Below are 20223 nucleotides of genomic sequence, written 5' to 3'. Positions count from 1 at the left end.
TATCTTCGAATTCGGATCATCTCACGATAGCGAACACCATTCACAGTAACTGCCTGACCTGCCTCATTTTGGAAAAAATACGGCCGAATGATGCCGCCGCCCCATAAACCGTACCAAACAGTCACTCTTTGTGGGGGTGCATTGGTTTTTTGGCAATCACTCTAGGATTATCATTCGGCCAAATGCGGCAATTCTGCTTATTAACGAATCCACTAAGGTGATTTTCTTCTCGAAGTGCGCTATATGCATTCTGATTTGAACGCCCGTTTTTATAATAAGCCCGAATAACTTTAACGCGTTGCTCGATTGCGTATCTTTCCATGGATCAAATTTAATTAGTCTGAAATTGAAAAAATTTTAAATGAAATGCAGAAAAAAACTTGACGACCCTTAAAAATTTAACCACCCTTTATTATCATATGTATTACACGCCGTATACGAGCAGCCACAGACAAAGCTGCACCAATCATTGATGTATGGTACATGCTGAATGCAAACCTAGCAACGATGTATAGACCAACGAATCACTTGACTATTGATGAACAACTTTTTCCTTATCGAGGAAGAACGAAGTTTACCCAATACATACCATCAACGCCTGCTGTCAGAAGGCCTTTTTATTTTGGTGTTAACAAAAGTATATAAACGTTTACTAAAAATGAATTGTTACAAAGTTTTTATATTTCTTTCGCAAGCTACCCCTGCACGCGACTCGAAACCCGTTACTCGACTCCTCGGGTATTTGCGCTCGTGTCAATGTTGCGCTTGGGTCTCGAGTTGCCAAGTTGCTGACACTGCTAAGTACCCGCTGAAAGGGATTCTCTATACAGGCAAGCAAGGTAATGCTCGTGAGCTGAATCAAGAAGAGCGAGTTGTGAAAGAACTTGTCGACGCTTACAAAGGATTTGGCCGAAACATTAGTATGGAGAGATTTTTTACAACGTTACCTCTGGCTAAAAGTCTTCCTTCTTGGAATCTTACTATCGTTGGTACTTTATCTCATTTATTATGAAAATAATAATAGCTTTCCAACAAAAGCAATCGACGCAGAATCTTTTTGCGCCAACTTTCAGCATGGCTGGTGATTCAAGAGCGAGCTTCCAACCAGCAGGTTATGCGAAACCACCCAACGAGGCTTGCAGACGAAAGTTACTTCGAAAAGCCAGTAGCGGTGGTAGTACCTGCTGACAACCAACGTTGAAACGTCACTGGCAGAAATGCTACATTTGCAACGAGCAGCCTATTCGTAAGCGAAGAAAGACAACAAGGTGTTGTGCCGAGTGCGAGAAGCCCGTTTGCGATGAGCACTCAGTAAAGATCAATAAATGTTTGCATTGCGATCAGCAATTTTGAATAAGGCTAAAGATTAATCATTAATATAAGGTTGTCAAAAAAGTCTTGCGGTATTTTTATTGAATTTTCAATTGTTCATAAAATTGGTTATAATAATGCGATTTAAGTCAAATATGCGCCGTTTTGTTCGATGACGAGTTCCCAACGAGATGCCAACTTCATAATGCCCCTCTTATAGAAGCTCGCTTCCCTATTTTCACAGGACTCTCTTGTGGACAACTTCCGACTACCAAGCTCGTTCGCCATCGACAGAAATAGGTGGTAATCACTTGGTGCGAGATCCGGACTATACGGTGGATGCAAAAGAACCTCCCATCCGAGCTCCCGGAGCTTCTGGCGCGTCACCAAAGATGTGTGTGGCCTGGCGTTGTCCTGATGGAAGATAATTCGACCTCTGTTGATCAAAGATGGCCTCTTCTCCATGAGTGCTGCACTCAAGCGGTCCAGTTGTTGGCAGTACAGGTCCGAATTGAGCGTTTGGGCATAGGGGAGCAGCTCATAATGGATGATTCCCTGCCAATCCCACCAAACACACAGAAGAACCTTCCTGGGCGTCAATCCAGGCTTGGCCACCGTCTGGGCAGCTTCACCGCTTTTCGACCACGACCGTTTGCGCTTCACGTTGTCGTAAGTGACCCACTTTTCATCGCCAGTCACCATTCGCTTCAAAAACAGGTCGATTTTGTTGGGATTCAGAAGCGATTCGCATGCATCCATACGGGCAAAAATGTTTTCTTGCGTCAAGTCGTGTGGCACCCATACATCGAGCTTCTTTTTGAATCCAAGCTTCTTCAAATGGTTTATAACGGTTTGATGACTCATGCCCAGCTCTTGGCCGATGCTACGGCTGCTACTATGCCGGTCTCTTTCGATCAATTCAGCGATTTTATCGCAATTTTCCACGACAGGGCTTCCGGACCGTGGCGCATCTTCGATCACCTCTGCACCAGAACGAAAACGTTGAAACCATCGTTGTGCGGTGGAAATGGAAACTGTATCGGGTCCATAAACTGCACAAATTTTATTGGCAGCATGAGATCCATTTTTGCCTTTATCGTAGTAGTACTGTAAAATATGCCGTATTTTCTCTTTATTTTGCTCCATGTTTGCGACGCTACAACTCACGAACGACTAAAAGCAAACAACAATTAATCAAACACGTGTTAGCACGTGAAAAGAGCTTTCTAAAAAGCTCTAGCGTGAACCGATGCGACGAATACAACTAGAACTACGCGCTTGCAAAGACAAGCTTGCGGAAATACCGCAAGACTTTTTTGCCAACCTATATATAATATTTAATTATTTATATGTATTTCTCTATTTATTGCTTTTATTCTTTACTTTTATTAATTTTTCACGTATTACTGACTGCAACAAATACTCACAAATATTGCAATGTCGATGATTTTTTCGTAACAATCACATTGCAAAATGTATTAATTATTATTATATACAGTATATTTACTCAATAAGCAATTTAAAAAGAACATAATTTGAAATTAATTATTAATAATACTTATTTACTTTTTATTTGTATAAATAAAGATATTTTTATGACATTATGCATGAATCTCGTGTTTTCTGTATAGGGGTACCTGGGTGGCTTATACATTTCTTTTTTTTTTAAATGCAAAAATTTTTAAGTCAAAAATAATTAAGTAAAATCATGGGGATCCATGAGGAGGTTGGCCTATCTCTCATAGGAAAAAAGTTTTTGAACAAAATGTACGCCGCTGGCCACTCGGGTGGAAACACAAGGGTTAAGTCGTCATTGAGACATACGCATTTACCCTAAAGAGACGCCACCGATTTTTCCAAATTTTATCTACGTCATCTCTTTTTTTTTTTTGGCTTATGCTTTACACGAAATGTGAGCAATTTTACTTTATTTATAACATTTGCATGCATTTATACATACAATTTATTCCTTTCATGTTTTGTACCAAGTTTAATTCAAATATATTACAATAATTTTATCGAATTTACTAAATGGACTACTCTCATTATTATGGGCTTTTAGAATATACTACATGTATAAGTCTATATGTCCCTATATATTTCATTTTGTTATGCTTTTACGTGTGCATGAGAGCGCATATGTAAAAAAGGGGTAAAAAATTTGCACAGCCAGCCATCAAACCAACTTTTAATTATTCATTAAGTTGCTTGAAAACTATTTAGCACTTTTGCTATAATTGGTACTTTCGAAAAACATAAACTGCTTCTAGGCAATTAGAAGATTTAACCAACAGTGGACTACCTGGAAAATCTCAATTTTCATTCGCACATGTACAACCACTTCTTTGTGTATGGCGTGTTTTTTTTAGCTTGATATGATAATATGTACTTATATGTATAAAATACTCTGTGACAAATTTTACAGTGCATACCGCGAAAACAAATTCGCAGGAAAAAAGTTCCGTTATTTTTGCTTTTGTTCGTATGCATTTTCTGCTCATAAATTATACTCATAAATGGAGTGGGAAACTAAGGAAAATGGCATTGCAGTGATTGCATACTAAAAGTATGGTACAAGTGCAAGTGAGGTTTACGAATTCCTGATAAAACTTAATATTTCGAGAATGTTTGTTTACCGCACGCTCAATGATCAATCGTTTTCCCCAAATGTTTGAAGTGGCAGACGGAAAAACAAGTCGCCGTCCTCGCGTGGCTCGAACCAGTGCAGCCATAATAGCCGTACGGTTACACTTTTCGTTTTTCTTTGTTCTTCCCTTGCTCCTCTTCTTTTTTTCCACCGTCCCATGGAATGTCGTCTTCTGCTAGTTCGCGCAGCATCGAACTTCTTCAAGTGTTTTTGGGCGACCGCGACCTCTGTTCCCTTGCGGGTTCCAGTCCAGTGCCATTCTCGTGATGCTATCTGGTGGTTTTCTCAATGTGTGACCTATCGCCACTTTCTGCGTTTGATTTGTTTAAGAATGAGTGCCTCATTCGTTAATCTCTACGGTGCGTCGTTGCTGATGGTGTTTGGCTAAAATACTCTGCAGATGATGCGGAGGCATTTGTTGATGAAGGACTGTAGCCTCCATGTAATTCTGTTAGAGACCAGCCATATTTTGCTTCCATACTATGAATAATTCGTAGAATTCCCCTTAGAAAACAGAAAATCATGTCCAGGGAAATGAATGCATCGAGCAGGTCCAGTTCAAGACTAATTAGAGGTGATCTGCACATGAAAGTCTTCCGTCACTCTACTGATCATCTTTTGACAAGGCGCTTGAAGAAAATTAGACTCGGCAGGTGCAAGCAGCTTCTTCGGTTGCCACGCGCCCAATGACCATGAAAATATTCGTCCCACAGTTGAGAAAATTTGTATTCTTGATGCAGTTTTTTATAAGCGAAACGACCAAATCTATGCTAAAACCTTTAAAGACGCAAAAACTCTTGTGCCAAGGGCCATCCATGTCTTGCAAAAGCGTTACATCTCTTCATTTCTGCGAAAAAGGGTTTAAGACCGTAACAAAAGTATACCTGGAGGATGTCTTAGAAGGCGTGGTGAAGCAGTTGAGCAGAACTCTCTTCACTGAAGAGCCACTAAGCAGTGGCTAAAACACAATATTCCTGGGTTCGTAGCTGCAGAAGATTGGCCGTCTGGAAGTACAGATCTGAATCCATTACAGTTTGTGGTCAGAATCAGAGAACACGTCCCGTCAACGACCTCATTTAAATTTGGAGAGTCTCAAATAATCTTTGGTTCGAGCAGCGACGTCAATACCCACGGAAATCCCGTGCGTGCTGCAATAGCTGAATGCCTTAATCTTTTAAAGGCTTGCGTAAAAGCAAATGATGACCATTTCGAATAAAAATTGAAAATTATTTTTCTTTTTATTATTTGATTAAATAAGACTAATATCATTAGGAAAAGTATTATAATTTCATATTTATAACGGATTTAAATTGTAACAAAACATATAAACAGAACCGACTAATTATTTGTAAATAAAAAAAAATGCTTGTTCTTTGCTTGATGAAGTCAGTTGTGGGTTTCAGCGCAAAAAGGAAAAAAAATTCGATACATTCCCCAGAAGCACTACGATAAAGATAAAAAATTAGAACAGGGTTCCAAAAACAATGTATGCTATTTATGGACCCAATACAGTGGTTTACGCAAAAGCAAATCGTGGAATAATATTGATCAGGTTATCACAATGGCATGTCGCCTTTTATTCTATTGCCTAGCATTTGTTGATTGTTCGAAAGTGTTTTCGAAAATAAATAAAACAATAACTTCATCTACTGTAGTTATTTCCACGTCCATGACTCAGTGGTTCTTGAATTCATGAGTGCATTAATTACCACGGTGTTATATATAAAAATAAATGAACGTATATTATAATTTAAACAAACAGTAGCCTGCTACCTGGTAATTAAAACTGTTATTTGTTTATTGATTTATTATACCGCAGACCCATTAACATATCAAATTATTATGCGCGTTAATGATACATTTACGCCAGCAGAACGTGCGTGTCTATGTTTATGTAGTTTATTTGCATTGTTGAAGCCGATAAGTCATATTCGCTGCGGAAGACCCTGTCCAGTAATTTGAGGCCTTCGTACTATCCTGTTTTTGTAAACAAGCAGCTCGGTGTATAATTGTATGAGGAATCTAATCTGTATGGTTTGACAAATCATCATGAATCGTTTAATGCCAGAACAACGCTTTTAAATTGTGGAAATTTACTTTGGAAAAAATAGAAACTAACAATAAATAAATCTCTTCGCGAAGTTTTATTTATTTCATTTCTTCATTTGCCTTTGAATGAGGAAAATACGATTTAAGATGCTATATGGGCATGTAAAATCAGCACCAGAAGAATTGAAAAACAAATTAAAATCTGCACATGCCCTTGAAATCGGAACACTCACCACGCCTAATCGCTTGTCGAAAGGCAATTTTAAAGGTTGCGCACTGTCGAAGTTCCTTATTAGGAGTATTAAATTTAATTTTACTTCAAAGGGAAGGACAATCAATAGTTTCAATAATGATACGGATAATAAATGAGCACAATAGAATAGATCGTCTGCTATCAAAAGTTTTTAAGTCTAGCAATAAACATCGAGATCGGTATGATGGTAAATGTTCAGAAGAGTTTAAAGACTGGAGCACAAAACGGAGAAAATCTAAGCTTTCTCAATCCGGTTAGAGATACCAATTTGACATGGTCTCCAAATAACAGCGGCATACTCTAATCTCGATCTAACAAGAGCACAGTACAATGTTTTGAGAGTGTGTGAGTTAGTAAATGCAGAACAATATCGGCGTACAAATTTCAGCATCGAATATGAGCGTCTTATGACGTGGCTAACGTGGCTAACGTGGCTAGTGAAATTCAGCTTAGAGTCGAAAATGACGCCTAAGTCTTTAATTTCTTCATCACATTGCAGAGGTGAGCCAGCAATACAAGACGAAGTATGTAAAGTATTGGTTGATTTAGCAAATTTTTTATTAGTGGCAAACAATTTACATAAATAGCACCACTTCTGGGCATTGTGTAAGTCAAATTTTTCAGAGTCACGAGCACCGTTAATTACTGGAATTATTTTAAGATCATCAGCATGCAACAAATACCCAGCAAATGAAAAGCATTAACCAATATCGTTAATAAAGGGAATAAAAAGGAGGGGTTTTAGAATTATTTCCTGCGGGACACCAGAGGACGCAATAAATACACGGGATGTCGCATTTTAAACGGCTACAACGCAGTGCTTATTTGACTGTATAAGTTGTATCAACTTGAGGTCTGGACGGCTGAAATGCAGTAATCATTGAAAATAAAGCCATGTTGGTTGGTAGTCATCTTATTCATAGTTATCTCAAAAAGTTTTAAGATAGACGATAGCTCCGAAACCAGCCTGTAATTGATGACATCGTTTTTATTTCCACTCTTAAATATAAAGAGGATTGGATGTTAATTTCCAGTCATCAACACAGATACCAGAGGACAACGATTTGTTAAATATATCATAATTGTCAGTGGCTCAGTAAGACACAAGCAGTTCTTCTGCAAGATGGCCGAGCGGCCGCCCAAGCCAGTTTTCGATGTGGGCTTGAGTTTCATAATACCCTTGACGACATCAGTTACAGATAGGCACAATCACGCAAAATTAAGAGGTAAAAAACTATCAGGCGGCAAACTAGAATCGAAGTTCAAGTCGGCTTCAAAATTAAAGCAAAAAAAGTCAGCAAACAAGTTGGCAGATTCTATGGCAGAATTTGCATATTTATTATAATAAAAAACATTGTTTAGAAGATCGAGCAAGACTTTTCTGATTTGATGAATTGCCAAAAGGCCTTCAAGTTCGAAATTGTATTTTTTTCGAAATTCAACATGTAATTTCTGTATGAGAACTTGTTCAAAGAATTAAATTAAAGTATATAGACTTTCTTATGATAAATAGGAAATTGAAGCACTTAAGGCACAGCTCAGAAGCTTTAGTCTTAAAAAAATGAAAACAAAGGGTAACATCATTGTCCTAGTCAATACTCAATAGAATTTTGTTAAAAATTGAGAAACCACAAGAGTTGTAGTTGAATAGTTCAGAAGTCCACAAAGCTGTGAGCTCCGAAACGAGGAAAGAGTGTCAAAAAACCGCTAGAGCTATCGAGCCATGCTGACTGAATTTTAATTTGAAAAATTAATCAGCTAAACATCGACGACATTTGGTTCCACCAAGATGGCGCAACTTGCGACACAGCGCGCTTAGCATTTTATGTATTGCCATATTTAAGCGAAATAGGTAAATGAATATGATTACAGCAACCATTTTCAAGCGCAAAAAGTACCGTTACAGCACCGTACTAGATAAACGATGCCTATATATGGTGGCCAACGCATTGTTCTTAAATATTTTTCATCGGCCATTGCTTGGCCGGCTGGAGCAATTATGGCTTCAATTGATTCACTAGTTTGCCACTCGTGAGTCATTTATGTTTCTGTTTAAAATTGAATTCATTAAAACTTAGTGATTGTAGGCTGGTATTGTCACTTGCGAAGCGAACGATTTGACCTAAAATTTGCATTGTGTGTGGCGAAGGAAGTTATTCGCCGAAATTACGTCGTTGCCATTTAAGAAAAATATCATAATTTAGTTCATCCTCTTTTGACATGTGTGTCATTTATGCTTAAAAAATTATGTACTTATACGAACTGAAATTTGAACAGTGTGTGTAAGTGTGGGCTTAAGTGTTTAACAGCGCAGATCTTTATTTCGAAGATAGTTACAATGTGAAGCTGGGAGTTAACCTTCTTCGTCAGAGGTGTTTTATAAGAAATTGCTTCAATCCTATGAAGCTGCCGACCGCAATGTAAGTATTTAGTGCAGATAATCTATTCGAAAAAAGTTTTTAAGCAAACTGTGTTTTTTACATATTTTCGGCCAATTAAGGCCGTATTTATATTTGTGCTGGACAAAATTAAGAATACATTTCATTGCCGCCAGTCATCATCTAAATCGCCAACGCTAAAGTTGTGTTGTGTGCTAAGATTATTTGGCCATGGGTGTTATCAATAAACTGTTATCACAGTTTCGGTTAATTTAAAGAAGTTGCTACCCATTTTGGAAATTGAAAATTAACTCTAGATCAGGAATACCAAATGCAATTGGCTACGTTGATGGAACGCATATTACGATTTATGCTCCTACTGCCCCTAGAAGACAAACAGCTGATGTTTTGTTGTAGAATGAGTTATTGAATAAATTTAAAATCATTTTCCTTTTTCAAGTTCCACATTATATACAGGTGAAATTAAAAATTATTTTAAGTTCATAAAAAATAAATAAAAGTCACAAATTAAATTCATTCACTTCATAAAATAATAAACGTAAAATTACTTCAGATATTCAGCTACTTTTGATTTCATTTTCAGTAGCTGTGGGTCTTAATTCCAAACTTGTTTTTCATGTTTTGTATTTGAGGTGCAGCTTCTTTGCTTCATTTCCATCTTTTTTTTGTGTCATCCCTTATTCTAAATTTTCTTCCTTTTTTCCTTTCTTCTTTTATTTCCAATACATTTAGTTCTTGCTTGTTTAGCTCGTAAATTTTTTCTAGTAAATCTAGCCATTTTTGCAATCTCTTTTTCTATAGCTTTTAGAACTATTAAACAAATTAAACAGATAAGATTAAAGTGAACTTACGTCCTTTCTATTTTTTTAAAGTGAACAGAATAAGCAGTAGCCAAATTTTGACATTAATGGCTAAGCGAATGCAGTTTTTTCGCCAATGGGAATACAGAAAATTTATTTTCGACTCTCGTTCGCCATTTTTTGGCGAATTCGCTGGCGATTCGCATCTCAATAATGATAGAGAATTCGCTGCGTTGAAAGAGCTCATCAATAGATAAACAAAAGGAAGGGGAATTCCTTGTTTATGAAGAAGAAGAGTAGGCGAAACCTATGGAAACAACGAAACACAAGAAATTATACGCACACACATATATTTTCAAGCCACGGCGTCTTCCGCATGAAATCGCAAAAAAAAAATCATTTGGATGCTCTATATTAATATGTATTTTAACACGCGACACTACGCTTGCATTAGTTTGTTGAATTTTCACTAACATGTAGCTTCGCTCTTTTTCTTTGGTGTGTTGGTTTGTTTTGTATTGCAAAGGTAGCTGACATCAGAGTACAATCAATTCGCCTTGTTCTCATCTCACAATTCGAGACTTCTAAATTCGCCTATGTTTTCATTCGCTTCGCAAGTGACAATGGCAGCCTAAACTCTAATATATGTATATGTGTATGTAAAGGGTTTTCTCCTAACAGGCGTTACAGGTGAATGGATTGCGTTATCGATAAATGATTAACGATTTTTTATGGCCGGAATTGGATGGTATTGATCTGGACAACGTTTATTTTCAACAAGACGGCGCAATGTGCCACACAAGCAACGAAACCATTGATCTTTTACGAGAAAAGTTTCCGGGCTGTGTTATCTCACGAAGAGATGATCACAATTGGCCACCCAAATCTTGTGATTTAACAGCTTGTGACTTTTTTCTTTGGAGTCACGTGAAAGATAAGGTCTACGCCAACAGCCCATTCTTGATTTAAGACCTCGAAGATGGAATTCGTCAGGCTATCGAGGCTATAAGGCAGTCACTTTGCGATTCGGTTATGGAAAATTTCATGAAAAGGATATTGTCCTATAAGCGGAGTTCTGGTGGTCATTGGCCTGATGTTATGTTCCACTATTAATGACATACCTTCCTCTTTATAATGAAATAAACGTCCAATCATTTATATTAAAAAATAGCATTTTTCTTTGAATACGAGTATCAAAATAACACCTCTTATAGGAAAACCCTTTCTCTATCTACCTTTCTATATTTAAATTTTTGACGCCGGCAGCCAGTAAAAGTGTCTCGATATTGACAAGCTGCGAAATATTGCTGCCATGTTTCGTTAAAAATGCAATAACGAAAGATAATAAATCTCGTAAATGAACACTATTGCCACCATTTAAAATTAAAATGTATGCAAACCCAACACAAATACGCTGCGAGAGATGGGTTTAAAATGGATTGAGGTTTTGATATTCGAATGGGAACCAGTATTTTGGCTCATGTTTGCCTTTAAATACGGCAGGGACAGCAAATCCAAAAGTAAGCTGTGGTGGAAACGTTATATTAATCTTTATCGCCGTCACTACTTGAGGTGTATGATCTGCTCTTAAAATTTTCTTAATTTATGATAGAACTATGTACGAGTATTTTGAACTTTATTCGTAAACTAAAATTTTTGAAGCCTTTGGGAACTCAACCAACTCAATAAATTTACCACAGCTGTCAAAATGATTATATATGAAGCCTTTTTTGAGCTTCCATAAATTCATCAACAACTTCACGCTTGGCAGCTTTCGACTGCTTCCGTTGACTTCTGGTTGTAACACATTTCCCGCTCCGAATCATTACGCTTTTTTCGAAATATGAAAGCTGCTCTTCATGCATTGCCTGAGGGTTGTTACATTCATAAATCTAAGTTTCTGTAATTGTAAATATGCGTAAATACATTCATGATAAAAATTGTGTAACCCCCTTTGGGCTTTATTTTGCATTTGTATTGTTCATGGGAAAATGTTTTGTTGTAGTATGAAAGTAAGTAAATATAATTTTAGTGCATACATATGTTTATGTGGCCATTTTATAGAAAATGTTTTACCATTTTATTAAAGTAAAAAAAGTTGATAAAAATGGATTTATACCATTTTGCAAGGAAACAAATTTTTAAGTTAGAAAAAAATGCATTTTGTTTTTTTTTTTACTCTCAGCTCACATTTGCAATGTTCCAGTTACATAAGCGCATGCTGGCGACATATTTTATGACAAATTTAGCTGAAAAAGCAAACATTTTGTTGCTGTGTCAACTGTAATGCTTCTGCCATGCAACACTGCACATGACACAAAATTTCGTGGTGCCGTTAGTCAGCATATGACATTTTTCGCTGAATTAAGTGGCATAATGCTGCATGGAACATACGCGCATAAAACCAGCTATTAATCTGCATACATATGTATACGTAAATCGTAGAGAAGAAGCGCAATATTTTGACTTAAATAATGCTGGTGAGGTATTAGTACTCAGTTGATTTGTAAAAAAGACTATTTTACGAAGTCGATGTCGATTTTTTATATGCATCGTATTGATGCGTTTAATAATGCAAACTTAAAAAAAAAAATATCATAAGGTCCTACGATAAAGTGGCTCTATGACGAATATTCCTCATACGCCGTTTTTATCGTTTATGTCTGTATTTTTTTTTCTAGCAGTGGCCAAATGTAGTCCTTCTTAGGGTGGAAGACATAAATGTCATATTAACTCTCTCATATGGGTCTCTGTTATCCCTTTGCTTCTCAATTTTTAGTAACTACGAAACAGTGGTGGCACTGCTGAGCAAAAGTTATTCACATTACAGTGCATTCGCTTACCGCACTTAAGCTGCAATTAGTGGTGCCGTAGGCATAACACCATAGCCGCAACCATACACATAACCGCAACACTACAGCATTTGTTGGTTAGTCATTCGGTAACTACGTCAACAGCTGATATTGAAGTAGAATTTATGACAGTTTGCATTTTGTATTTGGTCATAAAAACACGAATATGAAGTTTTCCACTAACTCAAATAATTTTTCGTCGTTCATTTCTATTCAAATTTGTATCGCAAACATAAACGAAATGTAAAGTATTTCACAGCTGCTTATGATTACGGGGGAAAACCAGAGTTCGGTTATGGTTATGGCGTTATGGTGCGGTACCTAGAATTGGTCAGAACAGCTGATTGCTATGGTTACGTTTATGGCTAAGGTACGGCACTACTAATTGCAGCTTAACTTCTTAGACGGTAAATCATGAACTGAATCAATCCAAAAATGGTCACGTATATCCATCTCTATCTTGTCATCCAATAGGTGAGTTCCCAGGTCCATTCGTTATTTACTATCCGATGCTAATGCTCGCATTAGAAGGAAGGAGTGCGCATGTGGTAAAAAAATTTACTGAGTATAGGTAAATCCTTCGACTTACCAGTTCAACTGCGGTATAGATTTGTGTATGTTAACTCGCATTGTCTTCGTGCGTCACTTCGCAACCTGCTCATCTAAGAGCATCATCAATCACCTTCGAAAAGTTGTTGTTATGTTATTATACTGAATTACCGGAAAAATCGTTCTAAGTACTTAAGAACACTATTATTTAGACAATTCATGAATCATTTTATTACATGACCTGATGTAAAAACTCAAGCTGTTTCGAGATAATCGATTTTAGAGATTATTTAAAAGTTTTTTTTTTTTACTTTAGCATGCACTTCGTCTTGTTAGCTTTAGTCAAAGGGTAAGTCAATTAATAAAAATCATCAATAAAGTTGATGAACTGTGTAGAATGCTGCTGCCTCTCTTATTGCCACTTATTTAGCCTCAGAAACGCGGGAGTGGTCGGCAAGTCGTGGGCTTGGACTTATCCCAGTGAATCAACGCTGCCAAGCCTGTTGCTTAGCTTTGCGCTATCGGCAAAGATGGTAGTAGACTCTGGGTTCATGCCCGCAAAGTGCCTTCAATTACTCGTCGCTTCCAATTACTTTGCTCCGATATGAACTGTCTTCTACGCATAACGTGCAGGGTGCGGCACTCGAAGTGTAACTAATTAAAAGAGCCATAAATTTAGTTTGGAAAATTACTTTTATTCAATTCAAATAAAAAAATGTGAGAAAATAACACAAAATTAAGAATCAATTTACTTTTGCTGGATATGACCACCTTTTGCCTTGACTATGGACTTGAGACGATCCAGAAACGAATCGCAAGCTGCCCGAATGTGAGCTGCAGATATTTTGGACCACTCGCGGACAATGTCTTTTTTTAGCGCCTCGAGACTGGTGAATCTTATAGTTCGGACCTCGATTTCAAAATGGCCCAAAGAGAATAATCCATCGGATTCGCGTCTGGTACAATTGAGAGGACGTTATGAAGTTTGGAACGTTGTTTTTAGCCATTCTTGGCCCACTCGAGCTTTGTGAGATAGTGCCGAGTCTTGTCGAAACGTCCATGATCTGCCACCGAAAGTTTTGTTTGCCCACGGCTTCAAAGCAACTCCAGAATACCTTCCCGAAATATTTCGCATTTACATACATTGACGCCAGGCTCGATGAAACCATTGAAGAGCGCCCATCTGCGGTTACAGCGGCCCAAACCATTACCTGCGGCGGGTGCTGCCTCTCGGTGGCCAATTCTCGTATGAATGATCGGTCAAATAAACCCTATCGTTTTGGGAGTTTACGATGTTCAGAAATCGACCGCTTTTGGCCAAGCGAATCAACTCCTTCCCTCTCTCAAGTCTGACTTATTGCTGTTTGGTGTGAGATCATGCGCCTTTTGGATCTTGTAAGGCTTGACTGTGACATCATTTTTCAATATGCGATGGTTAGATATTTTTAGTTCTTTCGCCATTTTGCCATTTTAGCACTTCGTCGGGTACTTCGCTCAAGTGACTTCTTCACTTTTTGAACCATTTCGCGTGACGTTGCAGTCTTTTGATGACCACCTCCATGATGTTTCATTATAACGAGTAATGGTACGATAAAGTAAAACTTTATTTGCTTTAAGGTACTTGAGCTCACGAACAATCGCTGGATGTGATTTTCCAGCCAAATATAATGCAATCACACTACTACATTTAAAATCTATTACTGATTATTTTTTCAAGTTTATTGTCGGCAAAATGCTTCCGCGCTTTCCGGAGATTTTCATCGTTCATCATCAGTTTTCTCCTCGAATAAATTCCCTCGCGAAGGTCCTCATTCATGTGGAAAGGTGCTCGTTAATGATCGCTTGCATTTGTTGAATAAATTCCGCAGATCGGACAGTGTCAGAAAGTTTCTCGTGGTTTTTGCGTTTTGTAACAGACTCGCTGTCGTCCTAAAATAGTTGTCGGCAAACCTCCGAGTGTATTTCTGCCATGAAGAAGTTCCTCATAAAAAATTATCTGCCGTTCGGAGTCGGCTTTAAACTGTAGCCAAGCCAATCTACAAATAGAGGAGGAGCGCGGAGATACACCGAAAATGGTTATATAGTATATATACATATATATAACACACTCTGCGTCACTGCCTGATGCTTCCAATTCAAAGTGAGTCTTACGTGTGAACGAGCGCACTTAAGAAAATTCGAGATTTCTATAGCGACGATCACTGCATGGATCTTCATGCCTTATCTGAAAAAGAGCAAAAGAAAGATAATGGTTTCGAGAAGTTATATCCACATACATATATACATGTCCTCAGTTACCGTATGAACTCTGCATATTTATATGGTGTACTAACCTCGCGGGTATATAATTTTTGTTCACATAAAGTTCGAAATGAACTGATCTCCGCGCCTATTTGATTAATTCGTATTTCCAGCTAGAGCAACGACAGTTAAAACCGCACAACTGATTAGAGGACTTAAGTTGGGTAAGGGATGTCGCAGGAAGTGTTAATTTGTTGTTTATTCGGTTACATGTGTGTGCATTGGAGAGTGTGTAAACAATGTTTCGCATGTGTGCAAGTTTTAATCAAATATGTGTGTGTAAGGGCACTTGGATATACATGACTGAGCCACTCTCAACATAATTTGAGGACTGATGTGTGTTCCATTAAATGGACTGCATAAGATCGCTTTACGCTATTGGCATATCAAATGTTTGTTACATACGAATAGAGACTGCATTTTCATGACACGCACAGGGCACTGCATAACATGACACGTTATGTAGCATTGCGGCCCCAGGTACATAAGTGCATAAGAACAGACTAACATACTCGTATATGCGATTCGACTAATACCAAATTAATTTCAACCATTTCGCGCTGCCATTCATTCAGCGGCATTTGCCTGTCAGTCCTATTGGCTTTCCAATTGCATATTTGATTTCATTCAATTTGAAATTGCAGCAATACACCAAAAACAAATAAACTATTATTCTGTTTGTATATATGTGTGAATCACAAGAATGTAAGTTTACGTACGAACACACTTTTGGGACTAATTTGATTGATTGCGTTACCGCATTGACTGTTGGCGCTAATGAGTTCCATGTTATATATGGAGCATTCTTCGCCAACCGGACACCCCCATCTGCCCAGAACAGTTTTTATAAAAAAAATTTTTCCCTATGCCGAAATAAAAGCTTATGTCATGTACTTTAATTTGTCATGTGGCACTTTTTAAATATTCAACTGTTAAACAATGTTTTACGAAGTTTAGCGATATCGACAATAGATGCGATAATAGTTCTAAAAAGAACTGTTTGACAGATTTATTTTTAATAGTTTATTCGTTTAGAATTTTCTATAATTTGTTCAAATTATTTCTGTACCGTTTGACATGTGAAATATATTACATCAAGAACTAGTGCTGTTTATGAAACAGTTGAACGTTGCACCCGAATCTCGTACGACGTTCTACTGTCTCGTTGAAAGAGACTCTCCGTTATTTATAGAACTATTATCGCATCTGTTGTAAAACGTTGAGATATAGCGAAATTTCGGTTTTTGTTTTAATAAATAAAGTTGGGCAATCTCAAATGTTAGCAATATTTTGCAACTGTATTGCTGGTTAGGAGAATTTAACAAGATGTATATTATTTATTATATTGGCTTGGCAACTAAGTAATTGCGGATTTCACTCATAGATGGCTTCAGTGGAATTTTTAGGCTTGCAGGCGTAGTACAAATGTAAAACACATTTTGCTCTTTGATAGCTGGCAATTCAGCTGTTAATCAGTAAAAAAAGATTTTTGATCGGTGGCGTGGTTTTCGTTTGGCGTTCGTTGAAAAATGGAAAATCAAAAGGAACATTTTCGTCATATTTTGCTTTTTTATTTTTGCAAAGAGAAAACCGCAACGCAAGCTTATAAAAAGTTATGTGCTGCTTATGGTGACGAAGCCTTAAAAGAACGGCAGTGTCAAAATTGGTTTGCCAAATTTCGTTCTGGTGATTTTTCACTCAAATATGAAAAACGCTCTGGTCGTCTAGTTGAAGTTGATGACGCCCTAATCAAAGCAATAATCGATTTGTGTTCACATGAGATTGTCTTAAAATAACTTGGCTATGTTGAAAAACTTGATACATAGGTTTCTCACGAACTGAAAGAAACTTATTTAACACAACGCATTAACAGCAGCGATTTCTTAAGGAAACGTTGGGTTGTTTACAACAATATCAAGTGGAAAAGATCGTGGAGCAGGTCAGGTGAACCAACTCAAACAACATCAATAGCTGATATTCATCAAAAGAAGGTGGGCTTACAAAGGAATTGCCTATTTTGAACTCTTACCGAACGATCAATTCTGCTGTCTACATTGAACAAATAACGAAATTAAACAATGCAGTTGAAGAAAAGCGGCCCGAATTGACAAATTGAAAAAGTATTGTATAGGGTTTTTCAGTAAGAGCGCTTCAACTTTTGAACTTTTTTGAATAAAACACAAACGGTTTGACTTTTTTAACTAATTTTTTTTTATTATCGAGTTTGAACATATACATTTAAGTATGAAATCCGATTTCTTTTGCATGACCACCGCGTGCACGTTTTACGAAGTCCAATCGTTGAACCCAATTTTCGACCACTCTTTTGCATAAATCGGCCGAAATTCCAGCAATTTCGCGTTCAATATTGGCTCTGAGCTCACAAATCGTCGCCGGCTTGTTACTGTAGACCAATGACTTCACATAATCACAAAACGGGACGGCTTGTTAAATGGACCGCAAAATGGCCGTAATGCTCTTAAAGTAGCAGCAACAGAACGATTATTTTCATAAAAAATTTGCACGATTTGCAATCGTTGCTCAAGTGTGTAGCGTTTCATGATGAAATGTATACTAATGAAGTTTACAAATGACAGGCGAAAAATAAAAAATGTTGCGTCGTTCGCCCTCCATATCGGAAAAAAGCGCACCTATTGAACAACCCTATACTATATTCCATTATGACAATGCAAGGCCACACACATCTTTGGCCACTCGGCAAAGATTATTGGAGCTTGGTTGGGATGTTTTGCCACCTCCACCATATAGTTTTGACCGTGCATCATCTGATTATTTTTTGTTTCGATCTTTACGAAACTCGTAGAATGGTAAAAATTTCAATAATGATGATGATGACAAATCGTAACTGATTCAGCTTCTGGCCAATAAAAACCAAAAGTTTTGTGAACGTGGGATTATAGGAAATTGGGGCAAAAAGTAATTGATCAAAATGGGCAATACATTGCAGCATAAAGTTATTTAGGTCCATGAAAAAATTGTGTTTAATTTTCTAAAAAAATCCGCAATTACTTAGTTGCTATCCCAATATTCTGCTGCTGGGCAGATTTTTATTTGATTCCTTTTTTTTAGAGTAAGATTACATTTTGATGACTTTTCGTTTGTGTTTATAATTTGTATAGTTTTGTCTTCATAAACTTCTACACCCCATTCATCAAACCATTTTACTGTCATTGCTTATTGCTTTATCGAAGTGTGAAACTTGATTATTTTTCGTTACTCTTTGTTGCCATTAATAGAGTCTCATCTGCGAATATTGCTCTCATTGCATTATGTGTTGACGGGGTTGGCACATCTGCAGTGTAAGAGTATATAAGATATGAAAGCAGACCTAGTACACTGGCTTGCTTTACTTCAGCTGTCATCGGAATATTCGTCTTCAAATTTTATAAAAAATGTTCGATCTCTTTGTAGCTCTTCAAAATTTCATAATACCTTATGGACACAATATTTGATTTGAGAAAAGAAGTATAAAAGATATATTAGGGGGCGCTTTTCGGGCAAGAAATAAAATTCAAATTCGGAAAGTACTACACATGTATGCAATAAAAATGTCACAAAGAACAACAATTGCAGCTCTATAAATTATTCATTTTACAAAACAGAACAATGCGAGAAAAATTATTGCATGAAGCATAGATGTACTCGTAAGTACGTACACATATATACACCGCACGGAAAAAATATAAGACCAAGATGATTATGAGGATATCTACTAAAACAATAAAGTAAAAATGTGCCAATATCGATTCGTTCATTGTATGTTTAAAATAGTATCTCATAACAAAAATTATTCCACATTTATGGAGGGTGTTTTTGTAACGCGCAGATTCTTGTTCTGTGAAAAGCGAAATATTTATAAGAAAAAAACGTTTGCTTTTAATTGAAAAATATGCAATGTAAGTTGTTTCGTCAAAATTATTACAATATAAGTGATTTTGATCGCTTTTTTTCGTTCTCACATTTAAGTGGGTGTTTTGGTTTAGAAACAAAAAATATGGCTCGCGGGAAAGCTTTGTCTGAACTTGAGCACGGACAAATTTTAGCAATGAGAGAGACCTTTACCACGGAAAAATTAGTTCAAAATTAAAAAAAGCAATACTATGGTTTTTCATAACACCCATTTGAAAGAAAAGTAAGGTTGCACTAAGAGAAGTGGTAGAAAACCAAAACTTAGCGCTTGCAGTGTTCAAACGTTTAGCTATAAATGAATAAAGTACCCTGTCTGTAATTAAACACAAACTTACTCTGGAAGTTGCTATCCGTCGTGTGCAATAAATTTTTCAACCAGATTCTAGTCTAGAATATGTAAAACGAGTACCTAAACCTAAGTTAACCACACGACACAAACGGACCAGATTGACATTTGCAAAAAATACCAATTTTGGGAAGATTAATTGGAAAGGGTAATTTTTCCCGATGAAAAAAGATTCAATCTGGTTGAATCAAATGATTCTTAAATATACTGGTATGATAAGCGGAAAGAAAAGTAGGAGCGAATGGCTCGTAATTTTGGTGGACATTCTCTTAGTGTTTGGGTAGTCCTTTATGTCAAAGGTAGAACGCCTTTATGTTTCATATCCACCGAAATGGATACTGTCAGTATAGAGAATTTCTAGATAAAGTACTTGTTACTTTTTTTACGATAATTTGTATGAGGTGTGGATTTCCCAGCACGGCAACACAGTCGTTAATGCTCCAAAGCAAGAAAAAAGTTTTTAGCAGCAAAAAAAAAAAACAATTTTAGAATGACCTGACTGTAACCCTGACTATATACATATGTATATATATATATACAATATATATATATATATATACAATATATATATATATATATATATATGCAATTGGTGCGTACACCTTTTTTGTTTGTTTTGTTTGATGTTATTCCAAAAATGGAGCGTCCTACAGTTTTATGCCGACTCCAAACGGCAGCTATTTTTATGAGGAGCGGTTTCATGACAGAAATACACTCGGAGGTTTGCCAATGCCTGCCGAGGAAAGAAAAAACTTTATCTTCATTTTGGTGCTTCAATGAGATTTG

The sequence above is a fragment of the Anastrepha obliqua genome, chromosome 3 (genome assembly GCF_027943255.1).
Source record: "Anastrepha obliqua isolate idAnaObli1 chromosome 3, idAnaObli1_1.0, whole genome shotgun sequence".
Classification (NCBI taxonomy): Eukaryota; Metazoa; Arthropoda; class Insecta; order Diptera; family Tephritidae; genus Anastrepha; species Anastrepha obliqua.
The sequence above is the reverse complement of the archived record's forward strand: the minus strand, read 5'-3'. Positions refer to the sequence as shown.